Source organism: Schistocerca piceifrons, chromosome 8 (assembly GCF_021461385.2).
Source record: "Schistocerca piceifrons isolate TAMUIC-IGC-003096 chromosome 8, iqSchPice1.1, whole genome shotgun sequence".
NCBI lineage: Eukaryota > Metazoa > Arthropoda > Insecta > Orthoptera > Acrididae > Schistocerca > Schistocerca piceifrons.
The window spans coordinates 28,893,752-28,919,982 of NC_060145.1; positions in this window are offsets into that span (position 1 = coordinate 28,893,752).

Sequence of the window (26,231 nt, forward strand, 5' to 3'; positions counted from 1 at the left end):
ATGTCCACGCACCAGCTGGGTGTCGTATTGTATGGGTTACCGTAGGAAAACCCCCACACTACATCGTCGTTATCACAAATTTGCCGAGGAATATAGGGTGTAATTAATATTAACAAGCCTTCCCGTCCTTGACGTACTGTGGGGCGGCGGGTGGAAATATTTGTTGTTATATATGTTTTGTATTTATGCTGTTTTTCCCGGCCGATTAGCAACATATTTGGGGCGGCGGGTGGAAATTTTTGTGAATATTAGTGTTCCTATTATTCATTTAACGCTGTTGTTTGCCTTTCTCAACACTGGCTCTCTAACTACAATATTGGCAACCAGAAAGTGATTAGCAAAACGTGAAGCCTGTAATTAGAAATCCTAGTGCCCACTTCATCTGAGAAATACATTTATTGCTACAGCTTATAGCTCTGAGGAATTAGGAGATCGTCTGGGATTCATAATCAAAACCGATTCTCTCTAAAATGTTCACTATATTCTGAAAGTCACAGACCAAAAAGAATCCACACAATCCAACTACCAGAGCAGTTCAGAGTCTAATTCACTGATGCAACTGTAATTGTTCAAATTAAATGTTTAAGTGAATGCTCGCCATAATTTGATGATAATGTTCATCAAACGCCACGCTAAATAATGGTAGAATGTCTGTCCCGCGACGGCACGTGAAAATACGACATACGCAAACTGAAGATAGATCATCAAAGTCATCCCAGAATTAACACTTCACTTGAAAACGATTTTTAGTAAGGCATATCCCGAGTAACTTATTACGGCATCCGAGGCTGTTTATAGCAATGATACCGACGCGAGGCGACTCCTGGCACAGGTGGTGCGCTAATGAGCATCTAAAGAGACCTGGGGCCTTTCTCTTCCTGCGCAGCATTCTTACATATGAAGCCGCGATGCGGACGGCTAAGGGAACACCTGATCAGATCCGCTATCCCGACTAGCCGCTGGGCTAGTAATGCACCACTTTTAGTTATCGAATAAATCATTGCTTCCTTTGCTGATGGCCGATGAAGCTCTCAATTTAAATGTGCAATCAGCACACAGGTAAGTAATCATAATAAAAGTCTGACGTGGCTAAGTCAAATATTTTGGGCGAGAGAATTAATTTAATTACACTAAACGGAGTAGACGAGCTCTGAACTTGCTCTTAGGAGATACGCTATCGCTATAGTTTTATAGATGTTCTGTTGAAACTCCTCACATCTTTACGATTATAGCGGATCTCCCTTCTACTTAAATTTAAACATTCTAACTTTATTTATTCGCCTACTTAATCTATCTTGCTTCCTTAATTTTTAAGACAAAAACCAGAAAATCATGAATTTCAACTAAAATTTTAATTTGTGAGATCCAGAATACTGTTTCTACTAAATTATTATGCAAAAGGAATATAAATATAAATTTTTAAGTTTATAGCTCTTTTCTGTTACGCCAATGATTTTTACAGAAAAACATCCAAATTTCGAAAATGGTTAAAGTTATTGAACTGATATTCACATATTGATTTAGTATTACTCCTGACATGCTACAAACGTTTCAGGTTATTTACTTGATTTTTAAAGTATTGCGCAACATTTATGACGTCAGAGGTAGTTACAGCGGACTAGGCTGGCACACAATGGAAAGACTGATGTGAATTTTATAAGGCGTGAGTATGCTGCTTCCCTACAGTACGTTACATACGTTCTCGCCAGATAGTCGACATATGCCAGAGCAGGAAGAACTGACACCCATAATGTAGAATGACTGACTCAGAAGAGTCCAGCTAACTTTTACGAATACATCACCTCAGGCCCCAGACGTGTCAGTCCCACGAGATGCCTCGATTCCGCCACTTCCACAAAATGTTTTAACACTTTGGTCTCCCAGCCAACCAGAATCGAGGGCACACTGTAGATATTCTGGTCTTGGGATGTCGTAAATAAGTAGATCGGTGTTTAGATTTCACGATGAGAGCTGCGTCATCATACATTGATGTCATCGACAGTGGCTACTGATGTATTCCCACATATTCTGTCCTTGCGATATCGGTAGAACGATCCACGGTTCAGTGGATGGTGTCGTATTTTGGAGTTTAGTGCTGACCTGCATCAAGCTGTTTGAAGCCCTCGGTGCACTTACTTTACTCAGAGGCACCAAAACAGAGATAAAAATGGAAAGGAATAATTTTCATATATCCAAACGGACATGTAACTAGCCCCCTTCATCCACATTTATATGGTATTTTCCTCAATTTTACTTGTTTTCCGTCGATTTTCGTTATTTCATTTTATTTTCCTTAATTTTAGGTATCTTTCAACAATATTCACTGTTTTACCATCTCTTTCCGTACTTTCAACGCATTTTACCCGCTTACTCGATTTCAAAACCACTGCATTCGACGACTTCTCACATCAACAAAACGTATCATGGCTTCGATCTCTTATTCCCATCCACACATTTATTACGGACAGCATTAAAAAATAAGGAGACGCCGCTGCGTTGGGTAGGTGCATGGCGCCTCACCAGCGTTATCAGAGCCCCCCCCCGCCCCCCCCCCCCACACACCTCTCCCTCAGGTAGACAACGTCGGGCAGCAACCTGCACAATGCTGCTGCGACCGGACCAATACCTGTGTTACATGAGAATCGCACTGAGAGAGCACAACCAACTGTACATGTCACCAAACGTTTGAACATTATTGGAAGTTAGCTATCAAGTGTCATGAGACAGCCCTCCAAGCGCTCTGAAATGTACAATGGAATTCACGCAAATATCATCACGTGGTAAAAGTGGTAAAAATACAGTCATTTTCCAACATTACGACACGTCCCTCCATCACTTATGACAGTGCCATATAGTACACGAAAATGTCGTTGGGAAACGTATTATTTCGTATCATCACTGGGGTAAACGTTTGGCAATTGTAAGCGTATTGTCATATCGGTGGCTGAGTTGTGGAGTATCTTTGCGGGCAGCCGCGTCTGCAGAATCGAGCGCGGGACACGGAACTGTTATGTTGCGTTGTGGATAGTTCTGCATGTAAAAAGCATTGTTAGGATAGAAGTTTGAGTGTTGCTACAAGTGCTATTACACTAAAGTGATGAAATATGGAAGTGATTCAGAGGAAAGTGCGTAATGATGCAATTAAAAGTGAGCAGTGCCGCCGGCCGGAGTGGCCGTGCGGTTCTAGGCGCTACAGTCTGGAACCGAGTGACCGCTACGGTCGCAGGTTCGAATCCTGCCGCGGGCACGGATCTGTGTGATGTCCTTAGGTTAGTTAGGTTTAAGTAGTTCTAAGTTCTAGGGGACTGATGACTTCAGAAGTTAAGCTGCATAGTGCTTAGAGCCATTTGATTTTTTTTTAGCAGTGCCGTGCCGCCGATAACGTATTTGTGTATACTCTCGTTCCGTGTCGCACAACATCAACCATCCGCGCCGTGTTCGGTCTCCCTGAATGAACGGATGTGCAGTGATTTGTAGCGAGCGTGAGAACGCGCGTACGGTCATCGCGTTTTCGCATTATCAACAATCAGCCGCTCCGCGACGGTTACGCGCACGCTGGTACAAGTGAGAACTGAAAACTGAAAATTAACTTTACGAACTGTGTTATATCATTACTAGTGTCAAGGAGGACTGGTACCAGTTATCTGTGTATGTGTGACGAGCGTAAGAACTTTCGTGCGATTATTCGGCTTTCGCATCATCAGCAAGCATCCGCGCCGTGTTCGGTTACGCGTACGCTCGTCCGAATGGTATTGTGCACTGTTAGTCATGCATTAATTGGGATAACACTTCTGAATTAGAATGTAAACAGTGCAACCTGCGACTTTCTTTTATCGTCTCAGAATATAGTTGTTTATACCAGACGTAGAACAGTGTTGTGAGCCGGCCGGTGTAGCCGAGCGGTTCTAGGCGCTTCAGTCCGGAACCGCGCGGCCGCTGCGGTCGCTGGTTCGAATCCTGCCGCGGGCATTGATCTGTGTGATGTCCTTAGGTTAGTTAGGTTTAAGTACTTCTAAGTTCTAGGGGACTGATGCCCTCAGATGTTAAGTCCCATAGCGCTCAGAGCCATTTGAACCATTCTGAACAGTGTTGTGTTTTGACGCTGACTGGCTCCGCTAACTCGCTTGCGTATTTCGATAGATAATTTCACGCAAGCCAGCAGCAGTGTGGAGCAGAACAGTACTACCGCCGCGGGATTGTCAGGTACGTCGTGTGGACAGGACGCATGGTCAAGAAAAGCAGGAACGACAGACACATGGTTCAAATGGCTCTGAGCACTATGGGACTTAACAGCTGTGGTCATCAGTCCCCTAGAACATAGAACTAGTTAAACCTAACTAACCTAAGGACATCGCACACATCTATGCCCGAGGCAGGATTCGAACCTGCGACCGTAGCAGTCGCGCGGATCCGGAATGCGCCCCTAGGAACGGCAGACAGTTTAAGGTACCACCCCACCCTATTGTACTCCCGGGCGTGTTACACAATGTCAGGAAAACTTTAACATTCTCGATGGAAACTGGTATTCAGCAACCAAGTCTCGTCAAATGGCATGCTATTCACGAACGCGAAATTTATGGCGGTATTTGACGTAAACATAGGCGCGCACACACACACACACACACACTGGATAAAAATGCTATCTGTGCTATTCCATACCATTCGGCTGTGTGAACGGTAGCAATGCTGTCAACCCTTACGCTCCATAACGATTGCGTTTACTAACTATCCTATAGTCCCCCACGTGCATTGCAAGCTGCTGTATACACTGTTTAAATAAGTGGTGGAACAGTACCACACCCCCGTGAGATGAAGCGCTTCACACTGCTATGAACTAATAAAATTTCCGCCCAAACATCTTTTAAACTACGCCTGAAAGTTGATCTTGCATCATGATCTTTACAGCTTTCTGTGCACATCTCTGGGGAGCGTATCCTGTTGTCAACAACAAACTCTGCTTCCCGGCTTCCCTTGCGCCAAGAAATGCCTTCACTTTCCAGCGTGCGTGCAGCACCTCAGTGATATGTAAACAGAAAGCCATGACCTAAACACATAACATCATCCTAAATAATCTCACTGCGTAAAGATATGCAGCAGTAACTGTGCATAACACAGTGAACATTCTAAGGTGTGTACTCTTCGCTCTCTACTTTAACTGATGCCGGACCTGAATCACTCACCACAGCAAAGAGGAGAACAAAGCTTCCCTTGCGAGTGAAGGATTTAATCACATTGTGGCGGTAGATTAGCGATCCGTATGTTCCAAGATCCTATTGTGTGGGTAGCGTAAGCCGTTTTGGACACATCTATTCTATGACAGTTGGAGTTGGACCTGTATTGTAAGCAGCCAAATGACGTCTCCCTGACAATGGAACTAGAGATTAAACGCGGAACTCATCTCCTTCGGAAACAATCCAAATTCAACGGCTTTCCGTCTTCCACACATTGTTTGTAAGAAACACCACCTCTGTCTCGTTATGTATGAGCTATTGATCTTGTGATGTGCATACTGATGATTGTTAACAAAGGTATGTACACTCTTTGACATAATACTCGACCGGCGGCCGGCCGCTTCAGAGGCTAAGTCCGCGCCGATCGCGACATGGGACAAAAAAACTGGCCAACTCGCTAATTCTCTAAGTCCGGTTATCTGCACAATCTGGCAACACTGTACACTGCGGCACTTCCTGGAGGAAAACTTGTCACGTGATAGAAAAACACTATGCTGATTACGCCTGTGGTCTAGCGATAGCGTGCGTTGTTTCTGTTCGTAATGTCCGTGGATTGAGAGCAGTTGGCATAAAATATTTTTATAGCCTCTTCTGTCTGAATGCTGAAGACGTGAATGTAATGGTAGCGCAGATTCAATCTATTTCGCTTTCTGACACACCGATATCAAAATTTTATCCAGCATCGATTTTGCGGCAGATTTCCTGCAGACTGTCCTCCTCTGGACGTCGTATGCGGCAAAGCTCCGGGATCCATTTGCTGGCTACCGGCAGCGGCCGTGGCGACAGCAGCGGCGCTGCACTCCCCCGTTCTTTATCGAAAGCGCCTGCTCCCGCTCATCGCTTTTGATGAATTAAAACGCTTTATTATTAAATGTCGCTCCACAGAAAATTTCTACGATTTCCATTCGCGCTCAAAAGCAACGGAGACAGACGCTCTGATTAGTAGGCGGGTATTATATTACATTAATCGGCAAGAGCTGAGTATGGCCCGAAATTAATTTTATAGACTGGGACGAAATTAAAAAACCTCGCTACATTCGATGAATTTATAAATGCTTCATACTTCGTTTCTTTTCCTTTCAAACTCAATTATTTGTGCAACTTTTGGTCAATGTTCGGATGTTTTCGTCAAGCCGGGGTGAGCGTCTGTGGTGTAAAGTGTATTAGAGTTCTTGTTTCATTCCTTATGGTAACACTATGCGATAAACTGTGTGAATACCTTGCAATGCATGCTCTGTAGCAGTGCAGGAACACTGCACATTTGGAGATCCATGTATGGGTTCATGAAGTATTTAATGTTGATCGGAAGTGATAGTTAAGGTCATCAGATTTAGACCAGAAAAATTTGTCGTTTTGGAGGTTTCAGAGAACGGAAAGGAATTGCTAACGCCGGTGTTAGAAAACGTCAACAGTTAAATGCTATTGCAAAAATTTAGAAGAGGGGAACTATATTAATCAACATGTGCACTTCATAAACAACCTTCTGACGTGTTAGACCTATATGCCGAACAAAACTCAAATTTATATCGTTGACAGTCGCTTTGAATCTTTTCAGGATCTATTTTACAGTGAAGCACCTTGGCATTTGCAAAGCAGACATCCATGATATTAACTTAATTTACTAAGTCGAATCGGACGAAGATTGATGTTTAAAGGCATTCTTCAGATTTCGTATAAAGAATTTTTACTAGCCGTTTGCAACTCCATTCATTAAAATGGAAAATAAAAGGTTGTAGTCAGCGGCTTCCACCGAGATTGGAACTGCTATGTCATACAGTACGACCACCGCATCGCACAAGGGAACCTCTTTTTTTTTAATTTTGCTTTTTTTCTGTTACTTTTTTTGACGATTACCCCTTTTTTTCTCTCTTATTTTAAAGCCAGTTAGGAAAATGGCAATAAAAAAAGCAACTAAGTGCCACCGCCACTTTTCATCCTATAACAAAAAAAAAAAAAAAAAATCTGGTCCACTTCAGGCGTTGGCTCCTGACTAAACCTACCCCAAGAGCTGCCTGTATACCACGGGAAATATGGGAATTAAAGGTTAGGGCTATCATTACAAACAAAACAAAATCTTAGTTTTTCTGAATTTTATTTTAATTTTAATTTTTGTTTTGTTTATTTTTGTTGTGTAATTGATCAGACGCATTCTGCGCCCCGCTGGTAATATGTTGAGTCACGTCTTCTCGAAATTGGTGTGTTCCGTTCAGTAGTTCAGAAATGTTCATTGGTTCAAACTGGAAACCTTCTTCACTCTTGGCTTAACACATTCCAGCTGCGAGGCGGGTCGTGAAAAGCACTCACAAGGAAGTTCGAGAAAAATTTTTTGTATTTTGGGTGGCGGACAAAGACATAATGACGGTCGTTGAGGTATGTCCAAAATTCGAGTACAGAGTCTACAGTTTATCCAACTAGGTAGTGAATGGCATGTCCGCGAATCCAATTCACAGCATTGGTCTTTGTCCGAGGGAAATAGTCACGTCCCGGAACTAATAATGAAAGGGGAGTATTCCGATTCAAAATGTCCCGCGTTAGAAAAGCCACAATATGACGAATAACCTCTGAGCTAACGACACACTGGCGACCACAGACGGACTATAGTCACTGTGATGTTGCCTGAGCCTCAAAACGCAACCTTAAAACACACAAACAGGTGTTACTTATGTGAAGAACGCCGTTCTTGGAGTCCAGAAATTAATTATTAATTATACTTTCTAAGTGTCTCATCTTACAGTGGATTCTATCGTACGAGTCTTCGATGTGGAAAACGAATGTCAAGTGAATTTAGCGAGGTAACGCCGGCCTACACCCGGAAGTAAATGCACTATCAGAGTGTTGACAAATACTTGCTACGACGCTGCCATTTCTCAGTTCTCTTACGAGGCAGCTCTTCAGCGAAATGCTTGCCGTGATTCTCCGATACGGTCCTTCAGAGTGGAGACGCGCGCGCACGTTTGGTTTTTATGCGGCGTTCTCCCCTGATGGTTTCTGACGTCGCCTTGTGGGCTATGTCTACATTTGAGACATTCAATTATCATTAATCCAGAATGATACAAGTTTCAGCTTCCGGCGTGGAAGAAGGCTGTTGACGCCGACATTATATCATTTCAACGTAGGGAAAGCAAAACGAGTCATTCAATGTTTCTCATTCAACATTAAGCATGTGAGATAATTTTCCGCAACGTTCATAATCATCTAAAAATACAAACGAAGTAAAAATACTCCTGAAGCTTATTCGAATTGAATATAATGTAAGATATCAAACGCTTTGCACCTCGATGTCGAATTTGTCCACGTGCAATCTTTTGCAGCATACAAAAAGAATGTCATGATTACCACGAGAATGAAGAAATGTGTTGGTACGGATGGAAGCAAGAAGAAACGCAGTCAACAAATATTCGATTCCTCATGGCATTCATTTCATTTGAGACGTAAGAAGAGTTAAAGTGGGATATTACTTTCGTTAACACGAAAGATATGCCGCACATATTGATAACGAGGAAGTCTGCGTCTTCATACGTTTCCTCCTTGAAATCTGTATGCTCTCTTATATACTAAGTAGCCTGATCACTGTTTCAGTAATGTTACCCTCTTGTTTGACCCCGTAACGATGAACAGATTCCAAATGCATGTCTCTGCATGAAAGTAGCTGTACGAACCCTTCCTGGGTTGCTTTTTGTGTTTTATTGCTTGGAATTCCTGAAGCAGACCACTGTGCCTTCTCCCCTTGTGGGTTAGGTCTCAAAACTAAACCACTTTTTATCCAATGGCATAATTTACTCAGACAGCATCAGCACAAGACTGTCAAACATAGCCTTCCATTTACAGTTGCAACACTCTAACCAGCACTGACCGAAGTGTAATCCACGGTCATGGTCCGAAATTAGCAGCTGTCTGCTAATGTGGCAAAGTCCGTACTACACTTTCGATTCCGCAGCACCATTTTATCTGGTAACACTGTGTAGTTGCTGAGTTGTGCCAGCATGTCTGTCCTCACACTGTCAACTTTATGTATCTCACTTCTCCTGTAGCGTTGATCACAAGGAGCAGAAGTAAATGAGTGTATTCTGCATGACGTAACATTCAGTATTCCCTTCTTTCATAGCCACTCTTCATGTGCATCGATACCAAATAGGAATGTGAAAACTCTTGCGAGTGAGAGAATGACAATAACATTCGTAACAAGAACAATCAAATAATGAATAATGTTTATTCCAACGCAGAACGAGGATGGCTTTAAATATAAACATCTATATCTATATCCATATCTATAGATCTTTGAGTTGGCACAATGCAAATATATTCTTAGCATTTAGTTACTGAATTTAGTTCGGGATGTTTGCAGAGAAAAGGAACAGTCGTTACTTCTCGCTAGTGTAATATAATGTGAACCAGCAACTACGCTTTCCTTAGAACACGACTCAAGCAGGTCCCTAAGTAGGTACCAAGGCACTGCTGCATTCTGTTCCCTGACATTGCTCTGATGACGGTTAATGCAGATAGTTCCGACTATGAAATACGAAACGTATTGCAGGTTAGTTCCTAGGTAGTAACATTAAATTTGCGTTGTAGATGGCACATGAACGTGACGACTATCCATATTACTAATCAATATAAAAAGACAATATTATGGGAATTTAGCAGGATTACTCAACATGAATTCTGAAATTGGTTGACTGATCGCACAGGTGCTAAACGTCGTCAAGAGTATACGATGGCCTAATCGCTTTAGGAATATGAAGATCGTCTTCGACAGCTCGCAACTTTCACATTGCTATCTCCACCCTACTCCAGACAGCCCTCGGTGGAGTTGCACTAAGTTGCTGTTGCAATGTAAGGCCTTCAAACCGACAACAGACCACATATTGAAAAATACAAGCGAGTTCTCTTGCAGCGCAAGCTTATTGTAACTAATCTAAAAATTATTGGACAGGAACATTGTCCTATTCAAAAAAAGCTGTCTAGCAAGTCCTTTAATCGCTCCGTGGTACAGTCGTATTGAAAATGGTTCCAACAAGTCACCACTAGAAAACACTGCTCTGTACCGCAATAACTCAAGATATAAAGTAGTACCACGGTACTACAAATATCAGGGAACACCTTATCACAGATAAGACTGTCCTTAAGGCTTGTAAGCTTACATTTATTACAATAGATGACATACCTGAAATGTTACCACTCTCATTTTTACGTCAGATTGGTAATGCACGTAGTAAGTTCGTCGTATTCGTGATTTCCTCTTCAAAGTAACATACCGTACTTATTATTTAACACAAAATGACATTAAAAATTTAAGTTATTCACGAGCAGCTAGTTGAGAATATGTATGAACTTCAAATGACACGACGAACCGTCTTGTTCCGCATATGGATTCAAACCCAGCTCATGCAGACTAAGCAAAGATTTCGTTACTGACGGAAACTAACAGTCATTCCTGATTAAGCATACAGAGTGTGATATACCTCGATTTTAGACAGTATCAGATAGCAAATATCAACCTTAAGTTCCGTCTCTAATGACCTCGTTGTCGACGGGACGTTAAACACTAACCACCACCACCACCAACTTTAAGTTGCATAACGCAAACATGTTCAACAGACGCGAATTCCTACCCATCATCTATTGTCCCTGTTAACGAACTACGAGAGATGTTAAATATTGCTTCTTCACAAGTAAGTTACTTGAAATGCCGTGATCTAAAGCTTTGTGTTGGACACGGATTCGAACCCAGAACCTAATCGGATTGCTATCGAAGCACAGTCAAATGTGACATATCGGATTTTCGCGGCAGCAGCTAGATGTTTTAACTGAAATGACGAGACGAAACATCAATTTTTTCCTTCCCAGGACTCCTACCCGGCACCTATCGCTGTTGTATTCTAGAGAAAACGAACGTTAGATATGGGTTTGTTGCGCCAGCAGTGATATGTGAGCATGTTTGAACTAGAAATAATATGACGAAGAGTTCAGCGCTCACTGGGAATAGGGCCCCACACATATCGTTGTTGACTACACACAAAGAGACGTCAGCTACCGAATTTTTCTCCACCAGCTGCTCAGAATAACATCATGAACTTACAGTAATCTCGCAAATAGTGCTGTGTCTCACTGAGAGTTAAAAACGTCATATATCGTTAGTGTTGACAACGAATGAAAAAACATTAAAAATCAAAATTCTTATCCACCAGCAGATAGGTGTTCTCATGCTATAGCTTGATAAAACATAATTAAATCTTTAGTGCCGGGCCAGGATTCGATCCCAGTCACGCGTAATATGTGGAGATGTTAAGGAATCTGCAGTTACAAACAAACAACAAACAACAAATTGTAGCCGAGCTGTATTGTCACGAAGGGATCAAATTCCGCGTTAAGGGCGGTCTGAGTGGCATTCCCAGTTCAGAACCAATCTTATCGACATACAGAAGCTCAGATAGAAGATGGAATAAGTGTCCTGTGACCATACATAGCGTTTGTTTCGTCACTTGATATAAATAACTAGTATAAGAAAGGTTACTGGTGATGGAGTTTCTACACGTCGCCACTCCAGACATTATTGTGGTTCAACCTAACGTCTACTTGGTAGAGAAGGAAAATCATCTTTAATGTGAATTTTCAAACCACACTGCCATTACACCTTCTTTACTTGGTGTAGCCAGGAGAGAATGGACTCTGTCTCTCCCTATCTAAAATCATTGACAGAAGTGGGAATCCAACCCAGACCATAGGTATAACAACCTACCATCCGTCCAACAGACCACGAAATCCTCTTCTCTCATTTTTCTATCGTAACGCCGTTGCGCCACACTGGATGAGAATTCTGACACACAGGCGTCCTGTAGTAATTTGCACCATGTTCAGTAAATTCATTTACTTGGTTGACCGAATCACCATGAACTAGCTGCCTCGGCTACCCAGTGCATACATTCCACTCTATATTTTGTAATCACCGAAATAAAATCACGTAACTGCCACCTACACAGAACTGCCAACAGTGTAGGATGCAGAAGTTTAAATAGGAAGTGTTCCTTTCCACTTGAGCTATTCTATTGCGCTATCTGTTTGTAGAAAACGTCGTTCAGTAAAAAAAAAAGAAAAGCTGTAACTGTTTGTCTCTCAGAAGTCAAGACCTGGCCATATGCATAATCTCACAGTGCTGCGGAATCAAAATGTTCTGGAGGAATAGTTGTTGAGCTCTGCAGCTGTTGTAGCTACGTGTCAGCTAGTAGCATAGATAAGATGTCGCGAGTTCGAATACATTCAGTGCTACATTTTTTAAACCGCAATTCTGCTGTCTGCTGAAGTTATCAATCTAATGGAACTTTGAACATACTTCCCTTCACTTCTCAACCCAAAGTAGTCGCATGTGGAAAAAGGGCTAACTACTGTGACATTTTGTTCTGTTCAGGTTTAATAGACAGCAGGCAGCAGATGCATCTCGAAGATGTGTAGGGAGAGCGCATCGTGCCATAATATGTCAGAAATGTATTTTCTACATTAGCTGTCGTATGGTAGTGAGATTTAATTCTTCTAAAAACTTTGTTTGACAGCTTTAACTCAGAACAAGTTTTCTGCACGCATGTAATCAATAAACTGCACGTGCATTGTCATACTGTCATAGATAACATAAGAGAATTCGCATATATCGTTGATAATTATTTTCTCTCTCATGTTTACTATTGTTTTAACAACACTAAAGGAAACCTTACGAAAATTGTGCACTGTATTATAAGAAATGAAATAAAACTAACCACGATAACCTTACGACGAATGTATGTTTTAGTAAAACCGAGTATCTGTACACAAATGTGCCTCTATCGACACGAATTAGTAAAATACTACTCACTTAGATTTTGATTGGGTCTGTGTTTCATTGGTATGCTGTGTCGTACTCAAGAGGTATGCAAATGTGGCATTTCATAAATATAGTTACGTATTCCTAGAAACCCAAAATTCGCTTGTCAGCTGCGGAAAGAGGCGTTGCCTGTTGTGCAGCATGGCAAGTTTATCAACATTGCACTATGAGCCGAAAGTATTTTCTTGCGATTTCCTTATTGATGTTTGATCCGACTCCTTGTAGCTCTTTCACAGAAGGGATAAAAACGTTGCAGTCAGTGAGACTGGAACTGCAAACCATAACAGACGCTTCTCCACAGGTCAGCACGTTACCACAGAGCCGGCAAAGAGGTATGGGTCTGAGAGTCCTCTTACGACGGCAATAGTGCCTAGAACTCGTAAACCGCTATTTAAAGGTCGAGATTAGTTGCGATTTCCACCTGCAACGACTTTCCTGGGCTGATAACCGTAAATTTACTATCTTTTGTTACCCTTCAAGCGATAATAACTCAGATTATTCAATGGAAATGGCAGGTAAAATCAAGTGAACTTTGAGGCTTAATTCCGGGCACACCAAGAAGTAACTCGTCGATCACATACGTTGCCTTGTTGCCAAATCTCAGTTACAGTACCAGCAGGAAGAAGACGAACTGATGTGATCCTACAGCTTTCTGGGAAGTGACCATAGCTGGTGTCTCCAAGTCGCGGCTGCTACGGCCTGGAATACGTAATGCGTCTGACTCGCTTACTGTAACTAGGTTTAGGGACTGGAGCGTAGTTACTAATAATACTCAGAACTGACTGCAAACTAAGCATCATAAATCAGTAACTCTCATTGTTGTTTTTATATTTCTTTAGTAAGTGTACTCAAAACTAAGAAACTCATTCACAGGCGGTTTCGTGCCTCGCCGATAGTCGAGCACAACAGACAAATAAAAAAGAATGTTTGTATATATATATATATATATATATATATATATATATATATATATATATATATACATATATATACATATGTGTGTGTGTGTGTGTGTGTGTGTGTGTGTGTGTGTGAGTGTGTGTGTGAGTGTGTGAGTGTGTGTGTGTAAGAGAGAGAGAGAGAGAGAGAGAGAGAGATAAAAAAGAATGAGAGTGTAAAAAATTGTTGTGAAGAAATTGAATCATGGTATTTAAAGAAATCTTTCATTGTAATGACACGTTCCACATCATTACGAAATGTCGTATTCATGATTTATGGAACAATAAGTAATCTAATGTAATGTAATCTAATCTAATCACATCATATTGATGACTAGCCATAAAGAGTCGTGAATTACCGAAATTTTTGCCAATACCAGTAACCAAATCTAAACTTGAAAATAAAAGACGACAAGTTTTGTAATAAACCGTAACTCCTATCAAGACCCTTTCGTCCCTGTTATCTAACCACGAAAGATGTCTGATATACATCCATTCTGAAGTAACAAAGTGTGCATACATTTAAAGATGAAGTGCATGATGTGAAGTTCTGTGACGGAGATACAAACCCAACACGTAATCGGATTGTTAACTAAGAAAAATCAAATGTTACGTATCGGTTTTTCTTACGAGCCGCTAGGTGTCTGAATCTAAAATAAGGATTCAAACTCTTGTGCCTAAGAGACAATCGAACTGCACACCTACCGTGCATCCACGAATGTAGCTTAAGTATTAGTTTCTTACTCACGAACAGCAAGATGTGTGCGTGTTTGACCAGAAATAACGACACCTGTTGCGATTGTTGGCAACACATGAACAGACATTAAAAATGCGCGTTAATTTTCACTAGCAGGTGGGTGTGCACTTGATAGAGCTGGAAATGAAATTATGAATATTTTTGTACTGGATCAGGATTCGGACCCACATATTTATCTTTGGAGGAGACCTAGAAAAGACTGCAGTCTTGGGAAAAGGAACGAAATGATTGAACTATACTGTTCCGAGAGATTCAGATCCTAGAAAGAGGAGATACGAATGCGAATCACAGTCCAGCACCAAATTTTCCAACGTCTCTAGTTCAATCAAGTACAAGTAAACTAAGAGCCCTGTCCCTTTAAATGGCTATCGGTTCATCAAATAAAATAAAATTTGCTAATGTAAGTAAGATTACTGGCGACTGTATTTCTGTTTACAATGACTTCCGCTATGTCATTTCCCAACGTAAACTGGCTCTGCCCAGTTGGTAATGAAGGAACGTGATGTTTAATGCTGATTCTGGATTATAACGTCTTTCTCTTGAGGTTACCAGAGGTAAAATAAATCTATATGTGCCTCTTAAAGGCAAATGCCTGAACCCACGCATTGCACCTGTGATAGTTCGTTCCACCAGACCATTGTCGCCACATTTCCCAGCCCCTGGAGTGTGCTGTAACGGATGATGTGCTTAGCTTACAAAATTAGTCACGGTGGAAAAAATGCGAGTCTATTAAATGGTTAAGTAGAAGCAAGTTATCGCTTGAAGGGTAACAAAAGATAGTAAATTTACGGTTTTCAGCCCAGGAAAGTCGTTGCAGGTGGAAATCGCAACTAATCTCGACCTTTAAATAGCGGTTTACGAGTTCTAGGCACTATTGCCGTCGTAAGAGGACTCTCAGACCCATACCTCTTTGCCGGGTCTGTGGTAACGTGCTGACCTGTGGAGAAGCGTCTGTTATGGTTTGCAGTTCCAGTCTCACTGACTGCAACGTTTTTATCCCTTCTGTGAAAGAGCTACAAGGAGTCGGATCAAACATCAATAAGGAAGTCGCAAGAAAATACTTTCGGCTCATAGTGCAATGTTGAAAAACTTGCCATGCTGCACAACAGGCAACGCCGCTTTCCGCAGCTGACAAGCGAATTTTGGGTTTCTAGGAATACGTAACTATATTTATGAAATGCCACATTTGCATACCTCTTGAGTACGACACAGCATACCAATGAAACACAGACCCAATCAAAATCTAAGTGAGTAGTATTTTACTAATTCGTGTCGATAGAGGCACATTTGTGTACAGATACTCGGTTTTATTAAAACATACATTCGTCGTAAGGTTATCGTGGTTAGTTTTATTTCATTTCTTATAATACAGTGTTGGCAGTTCTGTGTAGGTGGCAGTTACGTGATTTTATTTCGGTGATTACAAAATATAGAGTGGAATGTATGCACTGGGTAGCCGAGGCAGCTAGTTCATGGTGATTCGGTCAACCAAGTAAATGAATTTACTGAACATGGTGCAAATTACTACAGGACGCCTGTGTGTCAGAATTCTCATCCAGTGTGGCGCAACGGCGTTACGATAGAAAAATGAGAGAAGAGGATTTCGTGGTCTGTTGGACGGATGGTAGGTTGTTATACCTATGGTCTGGGTTGGATTCCCACTTCTGTCAATGATTTTAGATAGGGAGAGACAGAGTCCATTCTCTCCTGGCTACACCAAGTAAAGAAGGTGTAATGGCAGTGTGGTCTGAAAATTCACATTAAAGATGATTTTCCTTCTCTACCAAGTAGACGTTAGGTTGAACCACAATAATGTCTGGAGTGGCGACGTGTAGAAACTCCATCACCAGTAACCTTTCTTATACTAGTTATTTATATCAAGTGACGAAACAAACGCTATGTATGGTCACAGGACACTTATTCCATCTTTTATCTGAGCTTCTGTATGTCGATAAGATTGGTTCTGAACTGGGAATGCCACTCAGACCGCCCTTAACGCGGAATTTGATCCCTTCGTGACAATACAGCTCGGCTACAATTTGTTGTTTGTTCAAAACTGCAGATTCCTTAACATCTCCACATATTACGTGTGAATGGGATCGAATCCTGGCCCGGCACTAAAGATTTAATTATGTTTTTCCAAGCTGTAGCTTGAGAACACCTACCTGCTGGTGGATAAGAATTTTGATTTTTAATGTTTTTTCATTCGTTGTCAACACTGACGATATCTGACGTTTTTAACTCCCAGTGAGACACAGAACTATTTGCGAGATGACTGTAAGTTCAAGATGTTATTCTGAGCTGCTGGTGGAGGAAAATTCGGTAGCTGACGTCTCTTTGTGTGTAGTCAACAACGATATGTGCGGGGCCCTATTCCCAGTGAGCGCTGAACTCTTCGTCATATTATTTCTAGTTCAAACATGCTCACATATCACTGCTGGCGCAACAAACCCATATTTAACGTTCGTTTTCTCTAGAATATAACAGCGATAGGTGCCGGGTAGGAGTCCTGGGAAGGAAAAAATTGATGTTTCGTCTCGTCATTTCAGTTAAAACATCTAGCTGCTGCCGCGAAAATCCGATATGTCACATTTGACTGTGCTTCGATAGCAATCCGATTAGGTTCTGGGTTCGAATCCGTGTCCAACACAAAGCTTTACCTCACGGCATTTCAAGTAACTTACTTGTGAAGAAGCAATATTTAACACATCTCGTAGTTCGTTAACAGGGACAATAGATGATGGGTAGGAATTCGCGTCTGTTAAACATGTTTGCGTTATGCAATATAAAGTTGATATTTGCTAACTGATACTGTCTAAACTCGAGGTATACCACTCTCTGTATGCTTAATCAGGAATGACTGTTAGTTTCCGTCAGTAACGAAATCTTTGCTTAGTCTGCATGAGCTGGGTTTGAATCCATATGCGGAACAAGACGGTTCGTCGTCTCATTTGAAGTTCATACATAATCTCAACTAGCTGCTCGTGAATAACTTAAATTTTAATGTCATTTTGTGTTAAATAATAAGTACGGTATGTTACTTTAAAGAGGAAATCACGAATACGACGAACTTACTACGTGCATTACCAATCTGACGTAAAAATGAGAGTGGTAACATTTCAGGTATGTCATCTATTGTAATAAATGTAAGCTTACAAGCCTTAAGGACAGTCTTATCTGTGATAAGGTGTTCCCTGATATTTGTAGTACCGTGGTACTACTTTATATCTTGAGTTATTGCGGTACAGAGCAGTGTTTTCTAGTGGTGACTTGTTGGAACCATTTTCAATACGACTGTACCACGGAGCGATTAAAGGACTTGCTAGACAGCTTTTTTTGAATAGGACAATGTTCCTGTCCAATAATTTTTAGATTAGTTACAATAAGCTTGCGCTGCAAGAGAACTCGCTTGTATTTTTCAATATGTGGTCTGTTGTCGGTTTGAAGGCCTTACATTGCAACAGCAACTTAGTGCAACTCCACCGAGGGCTGTCTGGAGTAGGGTGGAGATAGCAATGTGAAAGTTGCGAGCTGTCGAAGACGATCTTCATATTCCTAAAGCGATTAGGCCATCGTATACTCTTGACGACGTTTAGCACCTGTGCGATCAGTCAACCAATTTCAGAATTCATGTTGAGTAATCCTGCTAAATTCCCATAATATTGTCTTTTTATATTGATTAGTAATATGGATAGTCGTCACGTTCATGTGCCATCTACAACGCAAATTTAATGTTACTACCTAGGAACTAACCTGCAATACGTTTCGTATTTCATAATCGGAACTATCTGCATTAACCGTCATCAGAGCAATGTCAGGGAACAGAATGCAGCAGTGCCTTGGTACCTACTTAGGGACCTGCTTGAGTCGTGTTCTAAGGAAAGCGTAGTTGCTGGTTCACATTATATTACACTAGCGAGAAGTAACGACTGTTCCTTTTCTCTGCAAACATCCCGAACTAAATTCAGTAACTAAATGCTAAGAATATATTTGCATTGTGCCAACTCAAAGATCTATAGATATGGATATAGATATAGATGTTTATATTTAAAGCCATCCTCGTTCTGCGTTGGAATAAACATTATTCATTATTTGAATGTTCTTGTTACGAATGTTATTGTCATTCTCTCACTCGCAAGAGTTTTCACATTCCTATTTGGTATCGATGCACATGAAGAGTGGCTATGAAAGAAGGGAATACTGAATGTTACGTCATGCAGAATACACTCATTTACTTCTGCTCCTTGTGATCAACGCTACAGGAGAAGTGAGATACATAAAGTTGACAGTGTGAGGACAGACATGCTGGCACAACTCAGCAACTACACAGTGTTACCAGATAAAATGGTGCTGCGGAATCGAAAGTGTAGTACGGACTTTGCCACATTAGCAGACAGCTGCTAATTTCGGACCATGACCGTGGATTACACTTCGGTCAGTGCTGGTTAGAGTGTTGCAACTGTAAATGGAAGGCTATGTTTGACAGTCTTGTGCTGATGCTGTCTGAGTAAATTATGCCATTGGATAAAAAGTGGTTTAGTTTTGAGACCTAACCCACAAGGGGAGAAGGCACAGTGGTCTGCTTCAGGAATTCCAAGCAATAAAACACAAAAAGCAACCCAGGAAGGGTTCGTACAGCTACTTTCATGCAGAGACATGCATTTGGAATCTGTTCATCGTTACGGGGTCAAACAAGAGGGTAACATTACTGAAACAGTGATCAGGCTACTTAGTATATAAGGGAGCATACAGATTTCAAGGAGGAAACGTATGAAGACGCAGACTTCCTCGTTATCAATATGTGCGGCATATCTTTCGTGTTAACGAAAGTAATATCCCGCTTTAAGTCTTCTTACGTCTCAAATGAAATGAATGCCATGAGGAATCGAATATTTGTTGACTGCGTCTCTCCTTGCTTCCATCCGTACCAACACATTTCTTCATTCTCGTGGTAATCATGATATTCTTTTTGTATGCTGCAAAAGATTGCACGTGGACTAATTCGACATCGAGGTGCAAAGCGTTTGGTATCTTACATTATATTCAATTCGAATAAGCTTCAGATGTATTTTTACTTCGTTTGTATTTTTAGATGATTATGAACGTTACGGAAAATTATCTCACATGCTTAATGTTGAATGAGAAACATTGAATGACCCGTTTTGCTTTCCCTACGTTGAAACGATATAATGTCGGCGTCAACAGCCTTCTTCCACGCCGGAAGCTGAAACTTGTATCATTCTGGATTAATGATAATTGAATGTCTCAAATGTAGACATAGCCCACAAGGCGACGTCAGAAACCATCAGGGGAGAACGCCGCATAAAAACAAAACGTGCGCGCGCGTCTCCACTCTGAAGGACCGTATCGGAGAATCACGGCAAGCATTTCGCTGAAGAGCTGCCTCGTAAGAGAACTGAGAAATGGCAGCGTCGTAGCAAGTATTTGTCAACACTCTGATAGTGCATTTACTTCCGGGTGTAGGCCGGCGTTACCTCGCTAAATTCACTTGACATTCGTTTTCCACATCGAAGACTCGTACGATAGAATCCACTGTAAGATGAGACACTTAGAAAGTATAATTAATAATTAATTTCTGGACTCCAAGAACGGCGTTCTTCACATAAGTAACACCTGTTTGTGTGTTTTAAGGTTGCGTTTTGAGGCTCAGGCAACATCACAGTGACTATAGTCCGTCTGTGGTCGCCAGTGTGTCGTTAGCTCAGAGGTTATTCGTCACATTGTGGCTTTTCTAACGCGGGACATTCTGAATCGGAATACTCCCCTTTCATTATTAGTTCCGGGACGTGACTATTTTCCTCGGACAAAGACCAATGCTGTGAATTGGATTCGCGGACATGCCATTCTCTACCTAGTTGGACAAACTGTAGACTCTGTACTCGATTTTTGGACATACCTCAACGACCGTCATTATGTCTTTGTCCGCCACCCAAAATACAGACAATTTTTCTCAAACTTCCTTGGGAGTGGCCGGCCGAAGTGGCCGTGCGGTTAAAGGCGCTGCAGTCTGGAACCGCAAGACCGCTACGGTCGCAGGTTCGAATCCTGCCTCGGGCATGGATGTTTGTGATGTCCTTAGGTTAGTTAGGTTTAACTAGTTCTAAGTTCTAGGGGACTAATGACCTCAGCAGTTGAGTCCCATTGTGCTCAGAGCCATTTGAACCATTTGAACCTTGGGAGTGCTTTTCACGACCCGCCTCGCAGCTGGAATGTGTTAAGCCAAGAGTGAAGAAGGTTTCCAGTTTGAACCAATGAACATTTCTGAACTACTGAACGGAACACACCAATTTCGAGAAGACGTGACTCAACATATTACCAGCGGGGCGCAGAAGGCGTCTGATCAATTACACAACAAAAATAAACAAAACAGAAATCAAAATAAGAATAAAATTCAGAAAAACGAAGATTTTGTTTTGTTTGTAATGATAGCCCTAAACTTTAATTCCCATATTTCCCGTGGTATATAGGCAGCTCTTGGGGTAGGTTTAGTCAGGAGCCAATGCCTGAAGTGGACCAGATTTTTTTTTTTTTGTTATAGTATGAAAAGTGGCGGTGGCACTTAGTTTCTTTTTTTATTGCCAATTTCCTAAGGGGCTTTAATGTAAGAGAGAAAAAAAGAAATAGTCGTTAAAAAAAGTAAAAGAAAAAAAGCAAAATAAAAAAAAGAGGTTCCCTTGTGCGTTGCGGTGGTCGTACTGTATGACATAGCAGTTCCAATCTCTGTGGAAGCCACTGACTACAACCTTTTATTTTCCATTCTAATTAATGGAGTTGCAAGCGGCTAGTAAAAATTCTTTATACGAAATCTGAAGAATGACTTTAAACATCAATCTTCGTCCGATTCGACTTAGTAAATTAAGTTAATATCATGGATGTCTGCTTTGCAAATGCCAAGGTGCTTCACTGTAAAATAGATCCTGAAAAGATTCAAAGCGCCTGTCAACGATATAAATTTGAGTTTTGTTCGTCATACAGGTCTAACATGTCAGAAGGTTGTTTATGAAGTGCACATGTTGATTAATATAGTTCCCCTCTTCTAAATTTTTGCAATAGCATTTAACTGTAGACGTTTTCTAACACCGGCGTTAGCAATTCCTTTCCGTTCTCTGAAACCTCCAAAACGACAAATTTTTCTGGTCTAATTCTGATGACCTTAACTATCACTTCCGATCAACGTTAAATACTTCATGAACCCATACATGGAACTCCAAATGTGCAGTGTTCCTGCACTGCTACAGAGCATGCATTGCAAGGTATTCACACAGTTTATCGCATAGAGTTACCATAAGGAATGAAACAAGAACTGTAATACACTTTACACCACAGACGCTCACCCCGGCTTGGCGAAAACATCCGAACATTGACCAAAAGTTGCACAAATAATTGAGTTTGAAAGGAAAAGAAACGAGATATGAAGCATTTATAAATTCATCGAATGTAGCGAGGTGGTTTAATTTCGTCCCAGTCTATAAAATAAATTTCGGGCCATACTCAGCTCTTTCCGATTAATGTAATATAATACCCGCCTACTAATCAGAGCGTCTGTCTCCGTTGCTTTTGAGCGTGAATGGAAATCGTAGAAATTTTCTGTGGAGCGACATTTAATAATAAAGCGTTTTAATTCATCAAAAGCGATGAGCGGGAGCAGGCGCTTTCGATAAAGAACGGGGGAGTGCAGCGCCGCTGCTGTCGCCACGGCCGCTGCCGGTAGCCAGCAAATGGATCCCGGAGCTTTGCCGCATACGACGTCCAGAGGAGGACAGTCTGCAGGAAATCTGCCGCAAAATCGTTGCTGGATAAAATTTTGATATCGGTGTGTCAGAAAGCGAAATAGATTGAATCTGCGCTACCATTACATTCACGTCTTCAGCATTCAGACAGAAGAGGCTATAAAAATATTTTATGCCAACTGCTCTCGATCCACGGACATTACGAACAGAAACAACGCACGCTACCGCTAGACCACAGGCGTAATCAGCATAGTGTTTTTCTATCACGTGACAAGTTTTCCTCCAGGAAGTGCCGCAGTGTACAGTGTTGCCAGATTGTGCAGATAACCGGACTTAGAGAATTAGCGAGTTGGCCAGTTTTTTTGTCCCATGTCGCGATCGGCGCGGACTTAGCCTCTGAAGCGGCCGGCCGCCGGTCGAGTTTTATGTCAAAGAGTGTACATACGGAAGAGGCTCCCAGACATGTGACTGGCTCGAGGACTTCTTAAGTAATAGATCCCGGTATGCTGTCCTCGACGGCGAGTGTTGATCGAAGACAGGGGTAACATCAGAAGCGCCCGAAGAAAGTGTGAAAGCATTATTGCTATATTCTATACACGAAAGTAAGTCAATTATTATCCGCAATATAGCTATATTGTTGTTTATTTTGTCAGTACTGTCGTTTTACGTTGACGACGCATACTTTGTTTATTTTTAGTTACATGTTTGCAATTTTTAAGCTACTAGGTCAGTTCGTTATCGCTGCCGTGCTGTCAGTTATGGCTGCCACGCTGTCTATTTGCACTAAAGAAGAGCAACGTTCAGTGGTGCGTGTTTTGTGGTCAGAAGGCGTCTTAGGTGGCGAAATTCATCGAAGACTTTCGGTACAGTACGGGAACAGTGTTTTGCCACAACGGAGTGTCTACGAATGGATTGAAAGACTCCTAAATGGTCGCACAAGTGTTACGCACGATGAAGGAACCGGACGATCGTTTACCGTCACAAATGAAGAAACCATTGAGCTTTCTCTTAGACAGACGATTAACTACTGACGAAGTGACACATCGTCTACTAATGAGTCACGGTTCTGGTTACGAAATCATCGACAGCAGACTTGGATTTCATTAACTTTGTGCAAGATGGGTCCCAAAACAACTCACACAGTGGCATAAACAAACGTTCTTGGACATGTGCAAAAAACATTTGGATCTCTTTGGTAATGAAAGGCGCAACTCCTTAGACAGAATAATTACTGGTGACAAAACATGGATCCATCATTACTAGCCTGAGAGTAAATGGCAGAGTATGGAATGGAAACATCCAAATTCACCGTGCTAGAAAAAGTTCAGGACCCAACCGTCAACAGGAAAACTCATGCTTAACGGCTTTTTGGGACGCACAAAGCCCAGTACTGGAACGCTGTGGGGAAAGGGGCACAACAATAAACAAGTGTGACGTTACAGTGAGATGCTTACTGCCAGGCTAAGGCCTGCAATTCGAAGCAAACGCCGAGGATTGCTGTCAAAAGGTGTTGTGTTGTTGCACGACAACGTCCGTCCGCATACTGCTGCCCACACTGCTGAAACGCTCCAGAAACTCATATTTGAAGTACTGGATCATCCTGGATATAATCCCGATCTCGACCCTTCAATCACTTGTTTGGTCCAATCAGACAGACATTAAGGGACCTTCGATTTGCCTTGGACGAAGAAGTGAAAGACGCGGTGCATTTCGGGCTCGCAGCTCGACCGAGAACCTTCTTTTATGAGGGCATCGGGAAGCTTGTACAACGATGGAACAAGTGCATTGAAACGGAAGGAGACTATGTCGAAATGCGATGTTCTTTTAAGTTTCCTATTTCATCACAGTAAAATTTTATACTACTTTGCCGATAACAATTGACTTAGCCTCGTACATAAATAATCTCGCAGACAGGGCGGTCCGGTAGCTGCAGTTGTTGGCTGATGATGTTATGGTGTACTGGAACATGTCGAAGATAAGTGCCTATAGGCTCATACAAGATGACCTAGAAAAATTTTCTAGTTGGTGTGATGACTGAGAGTTGACTCTAAATGTAGAAATATGTAAGTTAATGCGAATGAGTAGAGACAACAAACCTGTTATGTTCGGATACAGTTTTACTAGTGTCCTGCTAGACACAGTCACGCCGTTTAAATATCTGGGCGTAAAATTACGAAGCGATTTGAAATGAAAACAGCATGTGAGCATTGTAGTAGGGAAGGCCAATGTTCAACCTTGGTTTATTGGGAGAATTTTAGGTAAGTGTTATTCACCTGTAAAGATGATTACATACCATACGCTACTGCAATCTATTCTTGAGTATTGCTCGAGTGCTTGGAATCCACATCAGGTCGCATTGAAACTAGACTTTGAAGCAGTTCAGAGGTGAGCTGCAAAATTTGTTACCAGTAGGTTCGATCAGCATGCAAGTGCGACAGATATACTTCAGGAGGTCAAGTGGGAATCCATAATCCATGGAGGGAAGAAGACCCTCATTTCGAAGAACACTACGGAGAAAGTTTAAAGAATCGGCATGTGAAGATGACTGCAGAACGTTCCTTCTGCCATCAACATACATTATGGTAGGGCCCACGAAGAAAAGATACGAGAAATTAAGGCTTATGTGGAGGAATACATACAGTTGTTATTCCCTCACTCTATCTACGAGTGAAATAGGAAAGGAAACGACTACTTCTGGTATAGGATACCCTCCACCACGCACCGTGCGGTGGCGTTGTGGAGTATGTATGTGGATGTAGCTTTCAGTGTTAATATCGGTTTATACATCAATGTCTAAACAGAAAATGTATGGTGGTGTAAAACAGTGCATCAAACGCTTACGGAACTGAAACACACAAGATCTCTCTTCTGGCCTTCTTGTAGTACAGGTGTATGGAAACGACCGACTCCCACTTACCAATACGTGCGCATTTAGTGGCAGCTTCCTTCTAACGTAAAAACGACTGCGTGTTTTTGCCTATATATGAAATACGCTGATCCGTATTGATATTTCATGCCTCTCAAATATATGTAACAGCTATGTGCACGAGAAATTAATCACAGCCGCTAACGTTGAACGCTCCCAAACAGAAAATCGGGGGGAACCATGACCACTTTTTTTGTTATCGCCGTGGTTGTGTGTTTTTATAGTTGGTCGTTTATAGGTGTACAAATAAACCATGTTGTATCAGTGCATATATATTTCGTGGAATGACATGCACACACATACACAAACACACACACACAACAATAGCTGTTTATTGAATTCCTCCACGATTTTGCTCTGGGTATTTTGACACATTTTGACACGTTTGACACAGTAACACATTTACCTCAAATCTCACGTGCAGTGGCCGATTCTCGTACCTGCAAAGAATACTAACCAATGCTGCGTGCACGCAGCATAAAACAACGGGTACACAGAATGAGAAAACACCTTAATGAAACACTGCATGGATGTTAACGAAAAGAAACTTTAGTACATATCTGAAAGGCATTAGGTACTGTACTGAACCAAGAATATGATACAGGACATCGAATGTTGAACATAATTGAAAGTAAGTTGGATATGTCTCTGGAAAGCATAACACACTGGGTAACGTTGTCGATATCCATAAAACATTTCTAAAATAGATCCTGCAGCGATGTAAATTTTTTTTGATTGACAGTGTTGTTTTCAACTGTGAAGTATTGCCTTGAGGC